Source organism: Varroa destructor, unplaced genomic scaffold (assembly GCF_002443255.2).
Source record: "Varroa destructor unplaced genomic scaffold, Vdes_3.0 BEIS01000001.1, whole genome shotgun sequence".
In the NCBI taxonomy this organism is placed as follows: domain Eukaryota; kingdom Metazoa; phylum Arthropoda; class Arachnida; order Mesostigmata; family Varroidae; genus Varroa; species Varroa destructor.
Window position 1 is genome coordinate 42,450,746 of NW_019211454.1, and position 23,545 is coordinate 42,474,290.

At 39.7% G+C, this 23,545-nt stretch overlaps 1 protein-coding gene and 1 long non-coding RNA gene across 8 annotated transcripts in view; one reads left to right on the forward strand and one right to left on the reverse strand.

The window, feature by feature from the left end:
• LOC111252715 (uncharacterized) overlaps positions 1 to 23,545 on the forward strand; it is a 95,929-nt gene that overhangs the window by 20,538 nt on the left and 51,846 nt on the right. Inside the window, exon 2 of one of the 6 annotated variants that reach the window (XR_015327705.1) lies at positions 22,438 to 22,543. The exons of the other annotated variants lie outside the window; for them this stretch is intronic. The gene's annotated coding sequence lies outside the window, so the exon portion shown is untranslated. Of the gene's footprint in view, positions 1 to 22,437; positions 22,544 to 23,545 lie in introns of those variants that run through there. 6 annotated transcript variants of the gene reach the window in all.
• LOC111252642 (uncharacterized) overlaps positions 20,437 to 23,545 on the reverse strand; it is a 124,406-nt gene continuing 121,297 nt past the window's right edge. The window contains exons 3-4 of one of the 2 annotated variants that reach the window (XR_002674302.2): positions 22,010 to 22,666; positions 20,437 to 20,764 (exon numbers count right to left, since the gene is read on the reverse strand). This is a non-coding gene — a long non-coding RNA (uncharacterized LOC111252642). Of the gene's footprint in view, positions 20,765 to 22,009; positions 22,667 to 23,545 lie in introns of those variants that run through there. The other variant, XR_015327706.1, reaches the window with a different exon arrangement.

Consider the following 23,545-nt stretch of genomic DNA (forward strand, 5'->3'; position numbering starts at 1 on the left):
TATATACTGGTTGAACAGCAACTGTATGTTGTTAGGGTAACAAATCGTTATAGTATGTGGCGTGGTGTGGGCGCATATGGGCACGCTAGTTCAAATCTCAGCGGTAACGAAAATGATTACCGGAAGTTGTTACTGAGAGATAGGGTATTAGAGAAACGTAAGAAAATCAAGCAGTTAATGATACCATTGTTATTGTAATTAAGCTGCTCGTATGCTTCATAGCTTCGTTGAAGAAATCTCAGTGAAGTTTAACAAGATCCACCCGGTTAGACCCTTAGTGGAAGCAAGCTCCTGACACCATACCTAAAAAATGGGGTTTACCAACGTAGAGGAAACTATGTTGAGAATGCTAAATAAAAAAAAAATCAGTAACCGTAAGCGATCAGCCTAAACACTAAAATTAACTCACGATCTCCGTTTCGCCCTTCGCGGCTATGGCGATAGAGCTTCTAATAAATTGGTGATTTTTGTGTTCATTCTTTGCCAGATTAGATAGCCAACTGCTGCGTTTGTTGAGTTACAAAAAAAAAGACAACCTTTTTGTTTATCATCAACTGAGCCTACCCCAATCCACTTATTCCAGCTATGGATGGCTTCATTCTCGATTTCTGCTACTGTTCCCGAAGCGATTAAAAGTATAACAAATAATTTGGGCCCTGTATAAGCGGATCATAATGTTGTTATTTTTGACATCCTATTTTAGTAATTCGAGCTAGATACCTCAATGTGTATAGTCAACTACAACAAAGTAAAAACACTGTGCAGATGTTTTCGTAATACACCGGTTTTTCTTTGGAATAAGGGGTGACGTTTCTCCAGCGCTGTTTAATTTTGATATAATCAGCTTGCTTCCACTGCTGCTTGAGGTTTGCGTGAAATTAGAGGGAATATTATCGCCTCGTCTTCTGATTGCTCGCCCTCGTTACTTAGCCATGTAAAAGTGACCAGCCCAGCAAACCTAAAAAAAATACTTATTAAATCTATTTGGAAGGTTCGCTTATCATTTACTCGTTACACGATACACAGTCGATAACATACAAATCGCTTCCTGTTTTCGGCTCATTCCAACTTGAACATAGTCAACTTTAGTGCCGTTGAGTCCACCTTCAGCGAGGGAATTACGTAACCACTCTGTTTTTACACAAAACGATTATATTCCAAATACGGCTATGAAATTGTTTGCAACGACGATATGTACCGGACCAACCAGAATCAAGCCCAAGTATAATTTTACTATCGGTAAAACACAGCCTGTCTCCTATAGGATATTTGTCAATTTCAAGTAAACTTTTCAGGTTACGGTTTTTGACGGAGATTAGTACTCGTTCCTTTCCAGTAAACGTATTATAACCAATAGTCTTGACCAAAAGGCTTGTTGATCTAGGATCGTAGGTACGTTCAGTAAAATGTAAGTTCAGTAATGTTCAGTAAAAAATAAAAAAAAATTTTCGCATGGTCCTTAATTGAGTATTGTATGTTATATGTGAAGATTCTCTATCATAGTGTGTATTTCGACAAAGATCCTGATCCTACACGATTCCAAAATTTCTATTCAAATATGCTCAGGACGGATTTATTGTCCATAGGTTGCTATTACTTAATAATTATAAAATTCTCGGAACTGATCCAAGTTCGATCACGAACTTGGATCAGTTCCGAAGAACGAAGTGATCGTATTTACGAAGTGTTTTACAATCAATAACAACCTGCTGCTATGAACTCTAGGTACCCACGATCGTACGATGAAATAGTTCCGATGCTTACCTAACTGATCTGTGGTTTTTAGTTAAGACTGGGAACGATATTAAACAATTTTCTTCTGCCTTTTCCTATGTTCCCAGGGCAGTCGTACGTCTCCATTATTGTATGCAATTTTTAGGTTTGGTATAGGGAACTACGTTCCGCCTGATGTCAAGCCCTCTGAACAAGCTGATGATTTGAAAGCGTATGTTCTATTGATCAAATCATTTCAGTACAGCCCTTCGGCTAGCAGCTGATGGAACTGTTTAATTTCCTTTTTCTTTTTTCTTTTATCCAAGCTACTATATTATACCTTTGCGTGTGAAATCACTCTTAAAAACGTAAAGATCGGATTAAAAAAGGTAGAAACTAAATTTGGTCCACACATGGTCCTTATTTAGATATTGTATGTTATATCTGAAGATATAGCAAATTTGTTTTGAATAAAACACAGATATTTTTCTAGCGATACGCGTACAGCCTCGCTAGTGTAAACAAAGGGGGTTTTTAACTCAATTTAAATTGCATCACATCATTTTAGACGATGGTCTACAACAAATGCTACTTGAGCTACATTAAGAAACTGCTTTTAAGAGCAAGAGCGGAATGAGATATTTCGATAAGAAATGTTTACTAACAACCCGTTCTTACGAATATAATAATTGTTTATTATACTTTGGAACACATCACATTTTAGTTCTGATATACGTGATGATGAATATCTGTGCAGACTTGCTGTTTTGCTAGAATAGGATTTTGCATTCAGCCTGCTAGGCCTTTTTTCAGGATACGCATTTTTGCGCATTGCAACACAATAGTTGCCTATCATATGCTTGGAACGTTACCGATATCGATCTATCGAGCGCCTCTGAAAGCTGCCTAATCATAGGCCTTTCGGGCGACAAGGCCGTCCCATCGTATTTGGCAGGCTTTCATCAAGTCTCAATATTTTTTAAAGTTACGCAGCAACAAATCCAGTTCGAATAGAAAATTACGTATTTATGGAAGCGATTGGTCGATTATGTCTTTAACAGGTTCATATTTGGGTCTGTATATAATGCATGAGTCAAATTCTAGCCCATGTAAAATGAACACAAAATATTTGGATGTTCATCCAAAACCAAAAGTCTTCAGTGATCGGTCATCCTCCTTAGTTAATATCCTTAGTTAATAGAAAAAATCCTTGACTAGTTTTCTGTATAAATGGTGATTTTCGTTTGCGTCATTGGTGGCATTGATTGATTGGTGGCGGTTGCTAATGGCACAGAAGGCAATGTGCTACTTTGATCTGCATATATTCAAGCTTTGAGAATGGGAATAGAGACATGAACCCCTTACCTACCTAACTCTATCTCAGTATTGACATCCGAAATGACCGGTGCGTCAAAACATTGTTTAAGACAATCCCGGTCTAAAATCTCATTGAGCTCTTTACTATGCCGACGGTGCACCGTTGCATAGCGTCAATAAAGCTGACCGCCATTCATATCAATGGTGAAACCCTTCCGAAGCTAAATCTTAGGCGTACGTTGTGCCAAAAGCCTAAAGCTGACATTCAGGAGTGCAGTGTATATAAATTTTGTACTGGCGTGGTTTGCGTTCGTCGCTTCCGCCTCATACAAACACTGTTAATTAGTCATTTCACGAGCGTTTTATTGTTCGTTTACAATGTTGATTAGTCAAAGTAGCCTTAACATTGAGCAACTTCGGTATTGCCAATGGAGGACATCTGTGCACACAGCCTTGCGACACGGTCGTCCTCATAAGTAATCTCGCATCGTGCTGTGCTTCGTGTCAAGAGATTCTAGAGCTGAATTTCCGCAGATGGCCGACAGTCTTCTGTGACGGCAATGTTTCGAAAAAAAAAATATATTTGCCATGTTGACTAGCCCAGCGAAACGCACTCTGGCGGCTGTTGCTTTTCCTCTGGATGGACCTTCACCTTGATGAGGCCCAGCGCAGACGTCGACAGTGTTTTCTGTTTTGCTGACTAAAACGGTTTTTTTTTGTTTGCAAATGTCGTGTCAAGGTATCAGAAAGAGGATCGGCATATTTCCAAATGAATAGAGATCTTTGATTGTGGTGAGTCAACAAACGAAACCGACAAAAGGTTAATATTCAAGCATGTTCAGTTTTGATTCCACGTTATCATTTTCCTCTCGCTGCGCTAAGCGAGGTTTTAACGAGACACACGTAGAGAAGGAGTATCTTATCATTAGATCACGCTGAAGCCAGCAATTGTTTTGCACCAATTATCTGTTTGTGGTACATGACCCACAGCTAACATTGTAGTGTTGGGTTAAGGACATTCCTGGCGAAACTGACCCAAAAATAATCCTATCATTAAAACATACCATGATTGTAGCTTGATACACTGTCTAGCACAGGCCAATAAATTAACCAGGTTAGAGCCTACGGTATACAGAAAATGAGATGTTTCAACACGTTGTGGGTAGTTATCACATAGTGGGAAATCAGTTATTATCCGTCTATCTATTTTTCGTCCTTTTTCAACAGGGTTAATAACAGTACAAGTCTACGCGAATTCTCTGTCCGTATCACGTCACAACTGAGATCTGAAGGTTTGCCAGCCATTAACGATGTCCGTTAGTTTTACAAAATACGAGCAAGAGTATCTGACGTCATGACTAGCATTTTTCGAAACAGAGTAGAACGGCTAAGTGATGTTAGCAGCTAAGCTCTTTGCCTACATGTTACATTGTGTAGATTGTTAGAAGGCGTATTTTATTGCATGATCAGGCGGCGTTAGGGACATTGGAGGGTCGTGTCCTTTTGAGATTAAGCAAGATCATTAGCAAACATTCGAGGAAGCCGCCGAAATGCCTGCATAGTCTTGAGGCTGACAGTTCCGAGCGACGGGTAATCAAGTTAATGCTCCCGTAAGGGTTTGATCGTTTGGATAACGATTGGTGCAGAAGAATGCAGTAGTTAAGGCAGCAGCTACAATAGTACAATGAAATATAGCCAAGCAGAATATTGTCTGCGTCGACCTTATCGATGTGGGGCGGGGAGGGGAGGGGAGGGGAGGCTCAATAGCCTTAATTGTGAATGGCTGAACGGTACCCCACGTCTTACTCCACCCCATTTTAGTCTTCCATTTATTGCGGTTCCTGTAAGTTGGTGCGACCCTTGTTGTATAGAGATAACCGTTTTTTTTATAGGGCTTTTGATATGTCTAAGATTGCTCCTCCTTCTCAGAACCAACAAGTGAAGTCGCGTTCTGAGTTCCTCTCCGAACAACAAGACGGAAACAATGATAAAGGCAAAAATACGCATTAAGAAGGTTTCATATACTTAGCTATGTATTTGCTAAAAGGTACATCTCTGTTTAACCTACCGATCCAGTTCTGTGTAAGACGGTTCGATGTGTTTTTTCCTGACACAGCCGTGAAATCATGCGCATATACAACTATTTTTATTATAATCTGCATGTTAATGCAAAAATACAATTATTAATTTCTGTGTTATCAGAACTGTTGATATGAGTATCAAGATCAGCTCAAGCCACAATAACTGGATCACTGAATGTACTTTTTTGCCGGAGGATAGGTGTAGTTCCTGGGGCTAGAGTTTAATGCAGAAGTAGTCTTTTGATACAGTGAGCTTTGGAAAACCCCGTTAGGCTCTCTAGGTGTCGTCTTAACGCTAATATTAAGCTATCCCTCCATCATTCACCTGCCGATATCGGTTGTAGTAGATAGAGCAATCTATACAGTTAGTGAGTCATTAATTAACAAAAATAAACATTATTTTCTGTTCCGTAAAAATATTCGCTGTTTTAAGGTTTAGTTTCTCTAATATCACTTCAGAACCGAGCGGGTTTCTTCGTGAACACCCATATTCTTGTTTGGGCCAAAAATTTACCAACTTTTCTTGCTGACGACAAATGTCACGGTAGCCTGTATCCACTAAACAGCATTTCTACACATATCACAGCCATGATAATTGAAAGGCTCGATAGATAGGCTGACTAGTGAGCTTTGAACCACGCCGCATTCAATATATCGGTCAAATTATTGCAATTTCCAGCAGGCCTTTTTTTTTCTATATAACTTGAACCTACCTGAAATAAGTATGTATTTCCATTTCGATATTTGATCGCAGTCGGTCAAAACGAAAACTGCTTATGAACAGACCGTAATTCTATGCTCTTGCGACAGAAAGTTTACTAGAGAACGCGCAAAAGAAGCGTAATAATTGCGGTACAAATACGGTTTCCATTTCGGTTTCCATACGGCATGTTACGAAGCTCTGATCTAACCCTTGATAGAAACGGCGTTATAGGGTACATTTTTGCTATTAGGCACGAGCTGTGGCGTGTTGCGCTTATTGGGAATGAAGCTTTTCATTATTCCAGGTGAAATCTATACCAAGCTATATCTATAGTTATTATGAAGCACAAACCTGTTGCGAACTGTGCTATACAAGACGAACTCGTGCAACGAAAACATATTTTCAAAGACAGTGTGGTTACGCGCAACTGAGTGTTTCAACTTTTACGTCCAGTATTTAAGTTCCTTGGCGCTGATCTAAACGAAGTGTGTCTTCACCCGAAGATTTGACTTTAGACTTCTACATGTTGTCAAGTTTGATAGGCAAACCAATTGCCACTGCACTATTAAGGGGACAGAGTATTCATGCTATCTTGGTACTGCTTGATATAATGGGGTGGTATGGCAAGTTGGGCTGAAAGTATTCTACCCATTAAAAAACAAGGCTACCTAATGCTGAAAATCTAATTTTAAGTTGAAACTTTAATTTAACTCATGTCAGCTTTTATTCAAAGCACCACATATTCCAAAGAAGCCCCTTTTACATTATGGATCTACTTACACGTACTACTACACAAATATAATTCCTTTTCATCTTAGCTCAGCGTTATTCTTACACGACGCTAAAGGGCAGGAATTATTTTTGCCACGTTTAGATCTCTAAGGATATATGCGATTTAATAGTAAATCACTGTCTCTTACCCCGCTTGGCGAAACATCGATAACGGGTTGTATAAAAATGAAGGTAGCTTTACAGCACTCAATGCACCAGCTAATATTCTAATATATATATATATATATATATATACAATATACTTCCTCGAAAACCTTTAACGTTTTGACCAGTTAACTTAATTAGCTGTTTCTTCTGCTCATGTCGGCTTAAGATAGGATTTGCTTTAAATCGAGCATGAAAAAAACTGCATCTAGCTCTTAGAAAATTCTCACCTATGTAAGTCCTTGCAAATATCCTCTGTAAACGACAAGGCGCGCGTGTGATATTGACAACCTGGATAACAGATATACATATATATTGATCATTTTTATATATATGGCGTTCGATTTCGCTTTCAGATCGGAACTTTAACACTGATTCCAATACTTTCAGCGTTAGGGTGCAAACTGGAATCCTACCATTATTAATAACGATAAGCGTTACCAGACTACAGTAATGATAATAACATAGTAAATCGTTTATACTTCAATTACAATTAGCCGATTTTCAAAAATCATTGTATGCCACCAAGCACATAGCGCCTCTACGGTGCAAGGTATTTTGTTTTTAGGTCGTTCACTATCCTAATAGTTTTTTTCACATACTTACCTGTATAGTTTTAATAATTGTGTTCAAAAATTGCACCAAAACATTTTTTTAAGCTTTTCTGTTTCGGTTACGTTATTCCAACAAAATTGTTGGAGCCCATTCTTCTGAACCTTGCGAAAAGGCACGTGCCCAACTTTGCAACGTTTTCAATTAAAAAAGACAAAAGTACAGAAACTATCTAGCGGATCTTTTGTGCGTAAAACAGTGACTGGATCTCATCTTGCCCGTAAGTCTCCTAAATACTTGCCATCCCGCCTATTTTTACAACCTGCTCCTGTGCACAAATCGACACTGTTTTTTTGTGGGTCCTCTCGAAGCCCGCACTCTGGCGTTATGTTCACTTCCTCGAATGCGTTCAAATCCCAGGCTGTTTTCGGGCTTAATGAGGTGTGTTTGAAACGGCATCATCCAGACCGATGTGTACACTTGGGCAGAGCTGCAAACACAGACGGTTAAATCCTCTGGCCAGCGTTGGTGCCGACGAAGCCCTACATATCCTGCGATCGTATCCTTCAACTAGGTCTGCAATACTGTGCAGTACACGGCTCGTTTATCTACAAGCCCGTTTCCCTTGTCTTCTTCTTATTCAAAAGATTTATGCCTTCAAGCTACCGTAAACGTACTACTTCCATAGTCAAAGAGCCACAATGGCAGCTGCGTTTAATTCGGCCCACAGGCACCAGTAGTGTTCTAGCGGAAGCGCATAGCTTACACTCGTATTCTGAACTGCCTAAAGAACAATAAAATAGAAATTCAAAGTATTGCATTGAATCTGCGACCGGCAGTGCACAGTACAATTTTGCCTATTTCCTTTAGCTGAATCGAAGACGATCGTGTGGTAGTCCTACATACAAATTCTTTTGCACTCAGATCTTGTTCCTTACTACTGATCGGCGCACATTCGATTCAAGCTGAACAAAATGCTTTAATGGTGCCAGAAAGCGATCCAAGTTGGGCAAAATTATGGAAAAAGCTGAAAGAATCGGTTGGGGCGCCTTAGGAAACGTAGAGGAAATTTACTTGACGTCGAACCTTTTGAGGCACAATTCGTGTTAGCTTACGGCGATTCCTCGGACCCGATAGAGCATGTTGCCCTTGCGAGCAGCCGATCCTAGACATCCTTCCCGTGGTGCACTGCCCAAAAGGCTCAGGCAGTTGCGGCTGCTATCGAAAGCGGTGTAAGTTAGCACCGGTGGGTAGCAAGTTCGATTGGGAGCCGTAGAATTACGAGGTCAGGGCTTAGAGCTCAATAATAGCTTACGGAGAAGTTGTCTGATCTGATGAGGTGGGTGTGTATGTTAGCGCGTTTCTTTGAAGCTGGCCGCCCCTTTGCTGTTAGGCCAGCATTGGTCTATCTCAGCTGGACCTTTCAACGAAATGGGTGGTTCACAGCTTATAGTATACGTCTGGAATTGCCTTATAGGGCAGTGCATTAGAATCTGACTCACCTCGTTTACAGCCAAGCATCTTAACAGCGATAGAGTGGGTAGAACATCAAGAAAATTGCACAGACAAATGCTTCAAATATAACAGGGTTCCCGCAGATAGCGACCCGCCCGTTTCACTGTCAACACGTCTAAAGCAAACAGAAACGGAAATTTGCGTGGGTTCATAGGTTTTACGACTTAACCATAGCTCACTAACTATATATTTGTATAAAAAATCTCAATCCAACATACTGTTTGGGCTCATTCTTTAAATAGCTTAAGTAAAAGATAGCTTGGCGCTGCGTTGGCCACGATTAAACATAGATTTTTGTTTTGAAAAGATCCATCTTTCTATAAGAAAAAATAGAATGTATCTAACACACAATTTAAATTCACCTGTAGATCGTTTCTGCTAGACAAGCACAGATGGAAGAAATATTTGGCAAATCCCACTATAAAGGAAACAATAAAGAACTAGAGTATCTTTGAAGTGCAAAACAAAGTTTTTGTAGTTCTTTTCAAGTTTCGTTCGTGCTTGTTCGTATGGTTAGCCTATACGCTTAGGCGCAGCATTAGCTCAGTAAGTTCGTATTCTGCATATGCGATACTTAGCAAACTGTATGACAACGAAGCTATATATGGCTACTAAAAGCTTTAGGTGTGTCATAGCTCATTTACCGTCGTAAGCGTAACTGTTGCCCCTATCTTTTACTGAAGTAAGCTTTTTAAAGCAATACGGTTATTTTCGAATTATTTGTGCCGAAAGATAAAAATAACAAGTGATGATGCGTGTCGACCGTTCAGTCATTGTTGGCCGAAACTCAGCACCAGCTGGCGCCGACACACGATAGCGGAGGGACGTGTATAATATGCATGATAGTTTTTAAGCCTTTGCCAATAGCGCATGATCCCATAAAAGCTACAGGAAAAATTACCCGAATCAATATAGTAGCTAGCCTAATGCAACCTTTAGCTAAATTTCAATAATTCTCCACTACGTAGACGCAAAAGGGGGCTTCAGAAATACACTTCTCGTTACGATGCACGGACCACAATAACATTATGTGATTTAGACCTTTCAATAGCAGATTTTCAGCGCTTACCACTCATAGCGTGCTTGCATACAAGTTCCAACGTATTATTAATTCATTAACCATTAATCACTTATGAATTGCGTGCAGCGGACCTAATATTCAGCATCTCTGTATCTTGACGTAGATCCTCCAGTGGTTCCACTGTACATTCAGACTGTGGGCTGTTATAATCCAATGGATTTTGAAATTATTATATTTTTGAACTAGCTGGGCTAGAATGATAACCTTTCAAAGTGTTAAAGATACAGTTGTCTCGCTGCTCTAGTAACTTCTAGACAGTTCTATATTTGCGTTCCCACTCTAGTTTCTTGAAGTAAATTGATAATGCAATATGCTTACCTACCAATTGTTCCTTTTACGGCTCGGAAAGTCTCATAGACACGTGCATAGATCGAGACAATAAGCGGGTTGAAGCTAACGTTTCATATTCTTTTTATCGAACCAAGAAGTGATTGAGACATGGCAATGGGGGCCAGAGTTGACATGGGGCAACCAGACTGTGTGCTGTCGATTTCCGTGCCAACATTCCATAAGCCTCTCCAGGAACTAGAGATAGCGCGCTCCATTCATTGTTTCCTTTCCGGTGAGTATCTCAAAATATCTGATGGTCCTGATGTTCATCGCAAGTATCACCAACACCTCAAGTTCAAACCTACTAGACACTGCCGGCAAATTCAATTTCTCTGCAAGGCGTCGACATTCTCTGGCCTAATCCCTTTCCCACTGGCGGGCGTATTTCAGTCTGTGACGACCGTATGCTCTAGGCGGTTTTTTTTCATGAAGTTCCGCGAGTTGCGGGACAAATAAATTGCACGCATTTTCCGTTAGCCTGGAGTGAATTCACGGGAGTCTCACTTTTCATGCAGTTTCCGCATATTCAGTATTTGGATTACAATTCTGTAGTACATTACACATGAAACGCTAGTTTTAGACAGAATCCCTGGAGCCCAAACTCTACTTCGTGAGAAGTTTCCTTGGTTGCGGCGGTGTGTTTCTAACTTTTGGGTCCCGGCATCTGGTTACTTACTTGCTGGTCTTCAACACTCCAATCTCGCTGTTTGAGAAGTTTTACCCCTTTCATATGTTGTTTTTTTGCCTAAGACCCCGTTGTCAAATGTTTTCAACCGCTGATGAGTTCAGCGCGGCTGTGGTCTTCACGAGATAGAAACTTAACCGCTGAGCGTTGATTTTTAGGACTAACGTTTATCTTTCTGGATTATTTTTTCTGGAGTAAACTCAATCGATTTTCACTGGTCTTCTTCCTAGTTTCTAAAGGACCGGAGTATTTGCGAGCTAAATTTCGCCTGCTAGCGACAGTAGTTGGTGAACCGGTTAATTTCAACAAGACTCCACAAGATTCGTTTGCAATCGCATAATACACAGCAAGCTCAAATAAAGTAACTTACTGATTCATTAGGGATCTCGTGCACATTCCTATATTATTATATTCAATTCTAGTTCCTTATCCCCGTTAGATTACCACTAAACGCCATCAAAAAACGTATGAATATGTCTTTGCGGTGCCTAAACAACGAGCATAGTGATCCTCTTTCATTGTGGCATGCGATAATACCATTTGCGGATGCTAGGGTAGAATTGCCGCATCTCTGTAGACAGACTGAAGAATCCTAATATCATTGCATACTGACGGTGGAGACATTAAAGCAAATACACATTTAATCCTTGGATACTTCGAAGGTTACATCCAGGTTAGATACGCGCTTGTGGATCGTCAAATATAAACAGAAACCCCAAAAGGCAGGCAAATGTAGAGACATGGCTACAGAAAGAAAAATCAGCGAAAATCCAACGAGGCAACAAATTCAAGTGCTGTATGGTCCCTGTAGATGGGGATTATAGGAGCCGAAGAGGCATCCACTTTGTCTACAACCCTAGCCGTGAACAGTTCCAAACCCTGTTTACGTTTTCTATGATCCTCGGTCGGAATTTCTACGAAAAACATGCCCAGGTGTGATTAATACATTGACCGCTGCTCAAACGGTACTGCTACCGAACTGTGGCGCTCGCCAATGATAATAACAATAATATTTGTTCAATTCTGCTGTGCTTATAACGAACAATGATTTCTCTAATTTTTTTCTATGAACCTCTGATTAATTTCGTTATTTTATCTGGACGAAGTGAAAGTTGGCTGCCAAACTGTTACTCTTCTGGACACAAAGCCGTGGAGGTGGCCTGATACTTTTACGTATCTCGGATAAAGGGTAGTAGAGTCGGCAAACAGTATTTAGATGGTGGCAGACTATAAGCATTCGGAATCATATTTTTAGGTTCTATCAAAGGCTCCTTGCTCACAAATGGAAAGCTGTGTGTGTAATAAATGTTTGACGATCCTATTACTTGATACTCATTTCTAGGGACTACCATGTTTTAGTGGGCAATAACCGCGCAGGTACATTAGCACAATTTGTGTTATTAGCCAAGGAGAAAATATAAGTCTCTAATGAAATGCATACAATGGGTAAAATATTTTTGGTGAATGTTTATAGTACAGTAAACTTGTTGCAGGAATGTAAGTTATGGATTTTTTACTATATTTTGTAATAAGTGGTATTAAGTCTCCAGGTGGCCCAAATGGTAGTAAACAATACGAAAAAAGTTTGTGTATAGTTGAAGAGTCTTCATTGCACAGTCGGTTGTGCTCTTTTTTTGCAATAACTAAAATATCTGCTGCTTTTTTTAAAGTGCAAACTCTTTAACTGTCGAGGGACTTTTGGGCTATTTACAAGATATATATATCCGTTCAGAAATATTTGCAAATGCAGCATGCCGGCACTCATTGGCAATCCAGCTTATTCAACTCTTGTGTATTTCCGTAAAGTGTTTTCTACTTTGGTTCGATCAAATTATCTTCAGTAGCGTTCAACGTCCCGCTGGACTCTGCTATCATAACCATTCTATCCCCCGTTGGTCTTAGGATCGTTTCGCTTTCCCCATGCGACTGGCCCGTAAGCTTTTTGCCTCGTTTTCACTAAATTTCCAAAAGGACTCTTTTTAGTAGAAAACGCTTCGCCGGCTAACTTTGTTTCGAAGTTAGTGACCCCCGTGGGTGTTGGCCATCATAGCTACTTTCTAAGCGGGGCAAGTATTAAGTTCGTCTAAAGGGGATTTCAATTTTCGTCTTTCACATGTTTCTTTCCTCCTTTTCTTTTTCATCATAAACCTTATTTGTCCTTGGGGAACGTATCGTTTCGTGCCACTCAATGAATTGTGCTGGCAACGTTGATGGAAATCGGAATGTGAAGGCGTCTGTTTGCGAGTCGTTGTGTGGACCCCAGTGCGGTCCAGGAGTCCCCTTCGATGTTTCCTGCTCTTTATCCTTACAAGTGTACCCAAGGCATTTGAATAAACATGTTATGCTCGATGTTGCCAAGCATTCAATACCCAAGAATCAGTATTGCATTTGATTCACACACAAATCGCTTGTTGAATCGACGCTGGTCTATAATTTCGCTCCGCGAAAGCGTTTTCTCATACCTCCCAAAGAATAAACTAATCACCGCCTTCTGGCTAAGCATCTATTAGATCAAAGGGATAGCTTGATACCAAATTAATTTCAGTATTCTTGGCTTCCGACAAAATTTCCTGAGTACTTTGGGACGTAAAGCCAATTTCGGGGGCGAGCCAAGTGGGGTACATATACGAGTATATATACTAGGTAATAGTATGAGAGGAGCCGTTCAGTGCTATAAAAGGCTGATAAATCGGAACTGACAACGATATGTCGCAAATCTGTCAGTCGAGCAGTATAACTGCAAGAGAAAGAAAAGGCTGGTTTGAGGCAAGTTAGCTTTGGGGATATCGTGAAACAATGAGAAGTACGTTATCGATGAGGTACTGTGAAATTTATGGGAAAAGTAGATAAATACCGAGGAGACGATGTTTGCAATTAAACAAAGAGTGTCAGAGGCATGTAAATAGATAATGAGGTGGTGTTGCAAATTACGAGGCATGTCAGACATTCAGGAACTAGCGGACATGGACTTTCACCCTTCGTTCCTGCTCTGACAATTAATGCTACTTATCCTTCTGAAAGTAGTAAATCTAAAATATTTGTCAAAACGGTAACGTATCTCGTCAAATCTTAGCTTCAACCTACAGCTTCAGACGCACAGAAACCAGCTCAAAAACGTTGACCTATTCTGGGGAAGGTATCTTAGAAGTTTAGCGTATCTCCATCTGCCACACGCTGCTCTACGCTTAAATAAGAACTAGTGATGTTATTTAAGAGAAAAACGAGTGACGCATCGTATCATAAACCTTGTCGGCCGCACACCGCAACGCTTGTTTTTATAGACAACTACGTATTAATTAGACTTACAGTTCTTCAAATCGTAGTAATAATAACTCACACTACTCGTACAATTATCACGATGCGTAGATTTGTCTCGAGAAAGAATCAAAGGTCACAATCATAAGCTCCGTCGTAAACAAGGGCTATTAGCAGAACGAGGTCTATTATAAGCAGCGTCATTAACGGATGCCTGACAGTTCAGGCGACAGGACCAGCAATGTTACACCATACTGTATTTTCATCGTCATCTACTACATGTGACAAACTGAAAAATCGGCTTATTTGCTGATATTTTTTGTTCAATCGGTTCAACTACATCAAAGGATACATGGTAACAAATAGATCAGTGAGGTCCAGATTAATTAACGAATACCATCAAATATTTTTGAGAGTAAACCTTATTAGCAAATCAACAAGTGGCGACTCACATGGGGTCCAAGCGTTTTTCTGTCTACATGTATGATCATGTAATAGCACCATTAACCATAGTGGTGTCAGTCGTCTTGATTTCGATATCACTTTTCCTAGAGTAGTTTCAAAGCCGTTTAAGTCAACGGTAGCTGTTTAAATTGCATTTTGTTAGGTCAAGGAACATAAAAGCCTGTATGTACCAAGGCCGTACCTGTGTCGGGAAAAGCAAACACTAGTCGCAACAACTCGTACACCAGGGTCTAAAAAAACTAGCTTATGCTCATACCGTCAGAAGCTTTAGATGCTTTTACTTCTAGCTGGCGCATCGTCCTGAAGGAAGTTCCTCGATGTTTCCTTGCAGTGATTTTACCTTCCCGCTAAATAATTTACACGTTTCACAAAGGTAACCAAAAAATTAACACGAGAATGTTGGCTACTTGAAGTGCTGTTTTTGCGCGCAAACAAATTTCGGGCATTCTTGACTACCATGGCTGGCAGGCTAGGCAGTATTTTCAAAAGTTGACAGATTTAGTGGTTTTCTGCAGAATAATCAGTGCCGGATTTATCTACTTGGGTGTCAGCATTTTACTGAGGTCTGAGCCGATGTGAAGCGGATTACTATTTACAGTTCGACAAATCATAATTTCGTAATTTTCGATGCTGTCTACTGCGGAATCTTAATCTTGTTTCTTTCTGTTTCGGCACAGAAACACAATGCTAATTCGTATGCAAATGTTTACGCTGAGATTGGAGACGTAAAGTCAATTTCCGTTCATTGCGGCCACCGAACCCTGGCGGTTGACGGAAACACAATGTTCTAGCTAAAATTTAAATTCAATTACTGAGCTATGTAACGTTTCAAAATTCTAACTATACTCAAATAACACATGGTTCCCAATCAGAACTCACGTCACATAATTCATTTTCTGTATAATTGATGCAAGTATGCGTGACTTCAATTGCGCTTCCTCTGCCGACTATTAGGAAAATATATGATAATCCCAGTTCTGATATCAACAGCTTTGATGGAGCAAAGCGTACTTTATTTAACACCGATGACTAACAGAGTATCATTTAGCCTACCCGCCTAGAACTGTTGAAGTCCTGCGTTAAGATCGGTCGCCAATCTTATATCTGTTTTATAATTATTTAAAAATAGCCACCCCACCAACGTAATCTACGATCTCAGTAGATATGTTTTCTTCAAATCCGACGATTATTCAGAATAAAAATATAGACATTAGGAGGAAGCATACTTAAGTCGGACGCCCTACATCATCAAGAAATATTCTTCAAAGGATCCATAGTACTCCATCTAAATCAACGTGACCAATCACAGTGGTTTAAAATAATCATTACTACAGTCTGCGTTTGATAACTTGGAACGGGGGCAATTTCGACGACGAACTTTTGTCGATTTACGTATATTTTTGCAAGTCACGGTTTCCATTGGTGGCATCTTTCACACTCGCTAAAAGCGACCTTGCAAGCGACGTTTAGCAAACGAAGACGCTTGACGATGGCGGGCCATTTTCCCAATAGTTACCTCGAACGATTAGGCGAACTTCGCACGATGATCCGACAGCAAATCGCTTCCATCGTCACGACCTTCATTAAGCTGTGTATGCTCCTTGTGCACGATTCCTCGCCTATGTATAAAATATAAAAAGGACGAAATACACTACAGAAAGGACATATTTTTTAAACAATAGAAAACGGATTCGCAGTAAATAGGGATAGACACGAGGCTTTCTTTTGCCAGCATTAACGCAAACCATTCAATATAATAATAGAACCATTTGAGTAGCTATCATGTTCTTTTCAAGTGTGCTCATTATGCACAACATGCAATTGTCGAAAAAAAAATATTGACTGAATTTCCTTCAGGGAGAATGGACACCACCAAGACGTTTCACGTATGGTACTTCCGTTATTAACGCTTCAGATAGGTAGGTCTAAACAAAAAACGTTGCCCATGAGTTTGGGTTTAAGCTACCCTAATAATGTTTCTAAATATCGTAGGCAATTATTTCAGCGTTGTACCATTACAAATACAGAAAAAAGAAAAGCTAATGTCAATAAACCGGTATTTAGCGATTACGCAAAGGTCAAAATATGGGGTGAGTCGTCAGTATTCGACCTTGGATAGTTTCTCAAAGCGCACAATACGTTGGTAGTATTAGGCTAGCACGTATTAGAGTAAATCCTTCAAACCATAAATTATACGTACATATTTTAGTTGGAAAAGTTGCGAGGGATTGTGTATTTCTAATTTCTGCTTTTTTTTTTTTTATCTCGAGTCGTTAAATATACGCAGCTGTCAAGAGTGATGTGAAAAATGCATTAAATACAGTAAATTATAGTAATTACATTGATACTTGCCAGTGCGGGGGCAAAAAGGACATTTAGCTGTAAAAATCATACCATTTGTCTACATGAAACACTATACCTGTGAGCAGTGAGGAAGACGACACTTTTGTCAGTGGAAACAGGTCCTGTGGGGAACTGAATATAAACCGCGCAAGACGCTGTACATGGCTGACTCAGCTCTGTCAGTCCAGAACTTTCCCCCTTCTTAAAATAGCAGTGCGACGACGTCAAGTAGCCAATTGGTCTTAGGCGTGATTGGAAAAGCGTTTCCGAAAGACGGACACGTGCCCTCAATGGCCGAAGCAACTTTGATGATTGGATGACTAATTTCGTCAAATGACTTCACTGCAGCGACAGCTTGTCCGTGTTATCCTATTTCTTTTAGTTCCTTTGTTGTAGAACTTTACCTTCAACAGGAGGAAGATCCAAAATGTCTCAAATTGAAAATATTGGTTCCATATTGGCTGCAATTGGTTGCCCATACCAAAAGACTATTTTCAGTACATCCGTGTAAGTAATCTATATATATATATATATATAAGGCAGATCACTATATATATGATTAAATTGACTGCAACCTTTGCAAGGAATTCGTATGTATTTAAAGAAGACCTTGTATTAGCCTCTTTCCTTACATGCCTGCGTAAGCGCGTACTTTCATTTCAAAGCGGTGAATTAGATAAACACTTGTGAGTTTGAGGTACTATTTCTAGGAGAGAAGCAAAACCGTGGCTGGTATTTGAAAGGTTAGAGAAGGCTATATAGCTAAGAAGTTGACTTGGCTAAGAACTTGCGCTCCAGCGATATCGGGTGAACGCCTTCAGCATCCAATAACTCCATTGAGGCCACTTTGTCGCGTTTCGTGAGGCAGAACAAAGGAACGAAAAACTAAGACGCAAGGCAGGCGGATGAAAGTGGCTGGCGAGCAACGTGAGCTTACGCAAATAAGAGGACAGACATCTTGCCTCTGACGGAGCGTGTAGAGAGCAAGCGGAAGCAGACCGACCTAACCTAAAAATGTTGCCCTAGGCTACAATGCAACTAGCGGGAACCACCACTTATGCTCATTTCAAGTGAATATCTAGTGTATAAATGTAAAAAATAATGAATATAAAAAAATGTCATTTTCTAAAAATAAGGTGAATTATTTCGTTAAAACACTGACTCATGCAGCGTTTCTTCCTGCGGCTTATGCGCGACGATGCTGTTTATGTCCTTATGTTCTATATTTTTAGTTTTGTTTCTCTTCGACATCAGTTATGTTTTAATACGAAGTATTGGACCTCTGATATAAAAAACGAGGTGTGTCAAATGTTTATAGTTTTGTGTATGCTTAATTAAATGCTGCTGATCTGCTGGCGTTCACTATGCTAACTATGACCGTTATGCTAACTATAACCATTATGCGATCTAATGCTAAAAAACGTAGTGAGTGATCTCAATGGTACACTTCGAGCGTCCAAGAAGCGTTTTACATGGGATTTTTCTCACCGTTTCGTTTAACGAAATAGGCTAGGTGATAATATGAAAGAAATCGTTTGATTTTTCTTTGTTTGTCAAGGCGGGCTACAGTATATGAAAGAATCGACTGGAAAAATAAAGTAAATTTGATAGAAAAAACGTCAGCTGTGTCGAAGGTTGTGTGTCCGTATTGCTGTTCACCGTATTTAATTAGCCAGAGGTAGAACGTCTCATAATCTGTATGCAAATGTATGTATTTATTACGTCTGGTGTTGTTCTACTTTTCTAGGACCTGCTACTTTACGTTACTATATTTCATAGCTCTATACAAAGACCTGTTTTTCAACGTCCCTTTTTCAGCTCTTTCCACCGCCATGTAGCAATGACGAAATATGATTGAAGACCACTTTATGGATTTTTATATTGACTGCTCTGTACGAAATATTCACTTGTCTTTTCTTTTATCCTTCCGTAGATGCATGTTGTTTACCGACTAAACTGTGCTAATATATTATGACGCTAATTATTTGTTAATAAAAACGAAATGTCTTTAACATTGACAGCTATCGAATGCGTTCAGAGAGAGAGACAGTGCCAAACCCGCCTTCACTCTCGACGTTCTCATAAAGCTGCTATATCGTATACAAGGCGCTGCCCTCAATAATTTCGTTAACAGCTTGCTTCGACAAGACCGTCGACGAAGTCTATCTAGCGAAGTGTCCTATACTAGAGATTCGAGTATATCGATCAGGAATAATACTTCGGCCTATCTATACTTATGCTATGTTGTGCATGGCCATTCAGCAGATCGAAAATTCAAATCAAGCAGTATAAACTGGCGATATGTCGATGGCACATCATCAGCGAACGAGGGGTTTAAAAGCAAATGCATAGTTTCAACAAACAGATTCGTCTTTTGGAGAATCTACCGAAAATTGTTGAAAACACCTGGCAACGAAACCCACTTCGCAGCAATTCATGCAGTCAGTTTAAAATTGGAAATCAGGAGGTTAAAGTCCCCAAAATAGGCGACGAAACAATCTAGTTACGGCGGTGACGAAAGACTTTGAGCAAACAAATCATAGACAATACGCTCCCTATTCCCATGTCCCCTTATCCTTCTGTTTGCATCACGTTAGAATAGCTTTTTTATTTTGCATCTATACACGAGTCCATAACAAGCGCGAGTTTCCCAAAAGACCATTACAAATTACCAGCTGCTGTTTAGGCAGACCCTTTTATCTTGTGCTTCGTTTGGCTCATGTAAGTTACACTCGATAAGCAACACTAAACTGCACGCGTTACGGTACAATAATATTACGTAGCGTTGACGTTTCATATATAGCATCGGTTTCCGTACCTGCAAGCTACGACATGCCTATCCGCTATTCGTCCCTATATATTGTTCGCTTTCCTTTATTGATCTACTGTTATTATTGTAATAGTTCAGTCCGATTGGAAACAGTCTATTGGCTTATTTATCTGTGATTTAACATTCTATAAACGGTTCACTCAGTAATGGTACATTTTGTACCATTTGAATCTTTCATCATGTTTCTGATCTTGGATACCATTTGTTATATTTAAGGCTGCCGTAGATAGTAAACATAATTTTACTCCTTCAATTCATATCGATCACTGCTAGCATGATTTAGCCATTGAAAGTATAAATATGCCTTTTTGCCACTCGCATTTTCACCCATCGAACTGAATCTATATAGATTAATAATGCAAAGATGTTCTTCCCCATCAAACGTCTAACGGCTGGACAATGCTTAGGAAAGATGCGTTCCATTGTGATTTCCTTGCGGTGAGAGGTAGAGCCAGGTCTTTTCCTCAATTGAAAGTAGAGACAAAACTCAGCCTGAGTAGACGTATATGTTCGAACCCTCTAAGATTTTTCTTAATGTTTATATGTATTTACCGTAAAACTTTCATTCATCATCATGAGCGATATTTAACAGCTTTCGCTGTACTTAGCCAGGGACAACCGCAATAAACAGAGAAAGCACTAAGACTGTCTTGAGCTGTTTTTCTATAACTTTGTGTTGTTTAGCTATAGGTTGATACAATGTCCCCTAGAATCACACAGATTGAAAACACAATTTTGTTCGATTCTATTTATGTTTAACTCGCACAGGACTTTTCACGAGATGTCATAAGTACTTCAGGACCATGGTTTTGGTTAATGGCTGAACAGTACACTTCTATTAACAAAGATCTTGAGGTACATACGACAGTAACACGTTTCGATGCATATCACTTTGTTAAACACGGAAAGAGTTTCAAACTCATTTAGAGTATACGATGAGTTACGGCCAAACGATGCCCTAAAAATAAGAAAAAAATCATAGTTAGTCGAAAATTATTAAAAAAAAAAACATATTTACAAAATGCTTGTTCTTTTCTTATACTTCGTAGATCGCTTGGGTTTAATTTCAGATCCCTCTGCACAAATATTGTTAACAAACAGAATTAAAATCGAACGGTAGGATGCTTAGAATGCATTTACTAGTACAGCAGATTTTGAGTGCTGTCATTTCCAAGCCTTTTTGTCGCTGTGAGAGGGATAACCATTTTTGTACCAAAAAAAAAAAAAAGACGCAATGTTATTATTATTCACGTAAGTTTATTATGCATGAGGAGCGATGTCACTAGCAAGCTATTCGTAGCAAACAGGAGAAACATTTATCTTTGTCGATCCAGCAAGCTTCCAAAGCTTTTTTTACTTTTCCATACCAATCACATGTAGCACCGCTTACGCCGAAAATTTTCAGTTGACATACACCGTCCTGGCGCGCTATATCATTGAATTATTTTATAAGATTTCAAAAATAAACTTCAGAAGCGAATTGCTGAAGTTGTTATAATATATTTTGCCGAAAGGTTTCCTAGCATACAAATGCTTGCTTTGAAGACCTTTCCATTTCAAATCTCTGATCAACACGGAATTTTTATGCTGTTTGAAGACCAGGGTTAGAGTATGAACATAGACTTGCGTATTTGCCTCATTGCTCGTGCGCACCTATAGCGTTGTCACGACGTATTCTATCAATACTGTTCGTATTACCGCAACTCAGTTCAACGCCATTTTAGGTAAGAGGCACTTCGAGTCACTGTCATCGAAAACAACAACAGCAACCTATCTTCATAGACCTAACAATTTATCGAACGAGTCATAGTTGTCATCTTACGCACACTTCCCATGAATACCACAGTACAAGAACTATTATTGATGTTAACAGTGGTAGGAATAAGGATGAATATAGTTAATAATAACAAGATGTTTCCGGTCACAGAAGGAAGGAAAGGTCATTATTTGACACCACTCGATGGCCAGATATTGCCCTATAAAAAAAAAAAAAGCTGTACCAAACAGTTTTCTGTTAATGGGTCATTTTAAATTAAAATAACTAGCCACTTATACAGTGTTCCTAGAATCAATAAACGATGTGTTTTGTCTGAAAACTTGCACGGCTTGGTAAGGAACCGTTTGACGACCGTGGTCTACTAAAATCAAGATAATTAATCAAGCCTTGTTCTCCTGGCATTATTTACATGATAAATGTAATTACCTCCGTCATGGGTGGCACACTCTTGCCTTTACGTAGGCTTTGTCCTTTGATTCATAAATCATCTGCCATAACTTTGCCAGCACCGTAAACTGAAGGCCTTATCTGTCGACCCATTATACAACCACATCCTTAGGTGTCCTCCTTTGTTGTGCTGGACATTCTACACAAAGCCTTATCTCAGGCCTCAACCATATCTTACGAAAAGGACAAAATCATGTACAGTATCTTGATTTGAACCAATAAAATGCAGTTAATTTTCTAATGGTAGCTATCTGCTGATGACTAAAAGATATTTGTCATTTATTGGCATTTTATATATGTATATATACGAAGTATAAACAGGGAATGTCTAAAGTGCATAGCTGAAGTGTGTAGTGGTCTTTTTCGCTGTGGTGAAAACTGCAATTTCTTAAGCTTAACGGTTGCAGAAAGTGCCCCGATGTATGGCCATGTGCATCAGCAACTGCGACATCGATAACCGAGGCGGAAATCTCCACTGAAGAAAGTAGAACAACGGCTCGACGCAAGACCCCGTTACCGTAACCTTGGACAACTGTCAATCAGGTCGACTGTTAACAAATCAATCACCGCGTGTGGATTGGCAACAACGAGCGAGCTGAAAGCGTGGACGGTGCCAATACGTGTGCATTGTCACTACTGCTGAAAATATAAGCGAATAAACATTAATAAAACTGTGCTATAGTGACGACAAGTGACCGTTATAAGGCAATTCGACATTAATAAACGATCAGCGAAGGCACTGATAGCGGGTACCAGTACGCTGTCACTAGGGTCAGTAAAGTGAATATAGGCTATACATCATTGCTATAATCAGGTGGAACGAATTTCACTGAAAAAAAAAGAACTGAGATAGCCACTAAATACTTGCAGGTAACTTTTGCGTAGTTACAGGTCTACCGTTGTCCGTCCCTATTGCCGTGTACGGACCATATAGCAATAGTAAATAATAGGCGGTAGATCTACTAATGCGCGATTGCAATTTACCACTGCAATAGGGCAAAGAAAAATCTGCAACGTAAAGGTGACCTATTGTCCACATAGACACAGAGAGATACTGCTGGATCGATGCGTTGTTCTTCACTGAAATCCGTGCAGTCACCCATATTTGGCCTAAATAGCTTTGCGAAAGCCACCAATGGTACAAATCAGGCCGGCGTCCTCTCGGGGTATACCAATGGGTTATTAGTTCAGGCCGATATATTTTCTAAGATGGCGTACGTTGAACAAAATTCGTATTTAAACAACAGCTTTCGTGGTGTTTGGACACCGTTTTCTGATGACATCACCCATAGGAAGAGTGCAGTAGTTCTCTCTCTGCACCTAATAGAGCCTTCTACAAAACTTGTATCTATACCTCAACGTTGTTAGTGTTCAATGAATTTTTGGTGCATTTTAATCCTCTATTATTCCTTCCTCATCAATCCTTAGTCGAAAACATAGTTATTATTCAGTTCTGGTGTATAGCATGGTCAAGTCTGGTCTACATTGAGCGCCTCCTTACATTGGAGCTCTGAC